The following is a 3,547-nucleotide window of genomic DNA, read 5'->3' on the forward strand; positions in this document are numbered from 1 at the left end:
CACACACATACACACAAACTCATTAGTTTTCTTTCACATACAGACACGTCTTATGGCAAGCTAAAATGCCCCCTCCTAAACACTCAATACCAGATACCAGGCACAAAGGGCGTCCCGAATTGAGTAGGTCCCGGGCGAGGGGGGAACAGCGTCTGGGCGTTGGTGGCCACAAGGCGCCCAAGGGCAGAACACCTCTACCCGGAATAGTACTGGACCCTTTGCCTTGCGTCTGTGGGACAGACCCGAAGTTCACTTAAAAAGATAAACTCTTTCGCGGCACCTGACAGGTCGAGTAGAGACCTCAATTATGACTACAAAGTACGCTCTCTTGAGAGCATACACCCCAAAAAAAAAAAAAAAAATGATTTTTTTTTTTGTCTTTATTGAAGCAAAAAGAAGCTTGGTTAACAAAAAATAATAAGTATTTAATAAAAAGGGAAAAATAGTAAACGTCGAATGGTCTAAGGCGTCTTCTATGCGTGGTCTGGCCCAACAGGTCCATAAGGCAACAGATTCCGAGACAAGAGGTCCCCTAAGTAACCTTCATCCGACTTCCCCCGAACTCGGATATCGGTTACCGAGGAACTTTCTCCCCAGGGATCCTCGTCAGGATCACCACTGACCTGATGCTGTGCTTCCTCGACCCCCTCGGTCCTCCAAGCGGGTTGTCCCCTATTAGTAACTCCAATAGCTCCAGTCCCTAACTACTAGGTCACCCAGCAAGTTACTCTGATACCATCAACCAGTAGTTTTGATTGCAGTGTCGATGGTCATGCCAACGTTTCTCTAAGGATCACATGGCAGGAAGAAACTGCATCAGGAGATGTCAGGAAGATTCAGTTCCCAAATCTGTCTCCTCTCATCCTTGCATCAGAACTCCGTCGTACGCGAAAATGACGTCGAACATCTTCTCAGTTATCGAACATCCAAACTCCTTCTCGAAACCTCAGCAGCTTCGTGCTTTCTTTTCCTTGACCTCTTCCCGTTCTGAGCCAATCTTGAAGACCTGTTACAAACCCATGGGATGGGAGGAAGAGAACAAGACGTCTGCAATTATGACATCGTTGGCTGCTTGCTGGTCCCCGAATTCTGTTGTTCCGGTTTCCTTTCTTGTTACCGTTGCTGTCTTGTAACTTTCTAACTTTCTATCGTCTCTACATAGCCTGTGACTTCATTCATATCTTAGCAGGTAAAATATCTCTTAAATGTTGATATGTGAAATCTAAACAAGCTTGATTATACGAAGGTTTATGAATAGTATCAAGTGGCTAGCTGTTGTTAATTAGACCCTTGGGCAGAAGCGACTCTGGGCCTTTAACTACAACGGACTCAAATGATAATGTAGGGTGTCTTTTTCCCATAAGTTTAAGTTTCGTTCAAGGGTTGCTTCGTCCTGAAGGTTTGATATGTGTTATGGTAATGTTACGAAACGTGTTTCAAGATTCTTATGAATGCTTATTTAGGAAGAGCCAGGAGGTATTGCCATGTACAATGTAATGTAAAGCAGCATCTTCTCCACCGGGTGCTATCGACCAGCTCTTCAGGAGCGTTTGAAAAAGGAAGCAGGGGACTTCGTCTCCTTATGAAAAGCCCTTGGATTCAAGGTGACTTACAACTGCGTGGCCACTTCTTGTCGTCTGTGTCTGTGTTGTTTTTGAGCTTCGTGTGCATGCCGGAAAGAGTCCGACATCATTGTTAACCTAGATCGGACTCTACCCAATAATAATCCAGTCCTTTTCCCTCTCAGCCTTGCCCCGTCTGCCAAATTCTCTTTGCTTAAATTTGTGTCTTCTTAAACCAAGCCGGTAAAGGATCCTCATTCATCTTTATTTTATTTCCCCTTTCTAGTTTTTTTCAAAGTTAAAGAAAGATAAAGTTCAAATATTTCTTACGGTCAAAGAAAATGGACATGTTGGTCCATAAAAAAGGGAGAGATTTGTCAGAAGGGAGCGGAGAGGGTGTTACCTTTCTTAAGGTGACTAAAATCACCATGAAACTTCACAACCCCTACACAGCAGCTGCAGCATCAGCGAAATGCAGGAGAAAAAAAGAATAGTGCACGGCAATTACAAGTCAGCTGCTTAAGGCGATGCTGTTTTGGCCGCTGCTGCTGCTGCTGCCGCCGCTGTGGTAGTTTGCGCGCTACTATCTTGTATCGCTGGATGGGGATATAATGGACCCTACCCAGCGTCGTGGAAGGCTCGCCGCCACTCACAGTGGAGCGTTAACTCTTCCATACGCGCAAGGCTGCACACGAAGATTTTACTTTATTTGCTGTATATCGATTTTCAATAACAAATAAAAAAAAAAAAGTCTTCTGTTAAAATTATGTCTTTTTCGTATCCTTTCCACCTCGCTTTTTCTTCGATTTTAATATGACACATTATGGAGTAGTTAACATCACTAATGTACAGTGATTCATTTGTCCTTGAAAAATTCATGTTAACTTTGATAGTTGATGTGTGTTTAAGTGTCGGTCGGTAATACGCGTTTCTGGGATTATTGGATAAATCAGATTTTTTCACACCCAAGCAAGACTGTGGTGAAGACGATCTATCACATATTGGAACAATGTCTTTTGTCATCAATGCAGAGATACATATTTATTCACAAAAATTACATTTATAATAAGAAAACTATTGCATACAGAAAAACAGTAGATAATTAAAAATAAACGATAAATTTCCACAATTTTGACAATTCATTATCCACCGTAAGGTATCCATAATGACACAGTAAATAAACACTTCACGCCAGAGGCAGAATTGTTCCTCGTTAGTTAATTTCAGTGGTTAACAGTGCAGTACTGATTTTCTTCTTGCATTGTAAAAATATATACTCTCCCAAACAGATGCTTTACACAACGGTAATAAATATTGACTAATATTAAGACACTGTTATATGAAAGTATCATTCACTACTTTCTGACTTCGTTCTAAGATTAAAATTTCATTATAGCTGCTGTCATCGAAGAAAAAGTATGATAATCTTAGAATATTTGTCTTTTTTTTAATGCATTGCACAAAATCAAACATTCCTATGATGGTTGCAAATTCTGTGAAATGTGTTACACAGAGTTCAAAGGACTATTTGAAACGTAAAATAATGTCCTATCTAATTCGAGAACTTAAGTGGAGTCAAGTGGTACTTGAAGACAAATGAAATTATCCAGACACTCTTCCAAAGGTCACCCTCACAAGCAGTTTGAAATACTTTGACCCGCAAAATAGGTAAGTGATTTAGGCTTGTTTCAACGTCATCATGACTTTCACTTCATAGTGATGATATTATCCTATTTTTGCAAGTCCCTTTACTTCAAGAGAATCTTTGAATAATGTTGAGTCAAAAGTCAAGAAAATCTTTGCGTAATACTGAGTCAAAATTGTAAGAATGATTTAGGCTCCAACGTCATCTTGACTTTCATTTCATAGTGATATTTTCCTATGTTTGTAAGTCTCTTTATTTCAAGAGATATTTTGAGTAATACAGAGTCAAAATTGTTGTGTTTGATGGTACAGGATGGCTCAGAAGTCGTTGAAGAGTTTTA

The 3,547-nt window shown here is 40.3% G+C and overlaps 1 protein-coding gene across 5 annotated transcripts in view; it reads left to right on the plus strand.

Annotated features, from left to right (window-relative positions):
• Cbp53E (Calbindin 53E) overlaps positions 1–2,326 on the plus strand; it is a 176,330-nt gene extending 174,004 nt beyond the window's left edge. For all 5 annotated transcript variants that reach the window (XM_076210168.1, XM_076210177.1, XM_076210137.1 and 2 more), the window contains one exon: positions 1–2,326. This exon is cut by the window's left edge and continues 1,020 nt beyond it. The gene's annotated coding sequence lies outside the window, so the exon portion shown is untranslated.
• The last annotated feature ends 1,221 nt before the right edge of the window (positions 2,327–3,547 follow it).

Source organism: Oratosquilla oratoria, chromosome 2 (assembly GCF_046742065.1).
Source record: "Oratosquilla oratoria isolate Oo_2021 chromosome 2, ASM4674206v1, whole genome shotgun sequence".
Taxonomy (NCBI): domain Eukaryota; kingdom Metazoa; phylum Arthropoda; class Malacostraca; order Stomatopoda; family Squillidae; genus Oratosquilla; species Oratosquilla oratoria.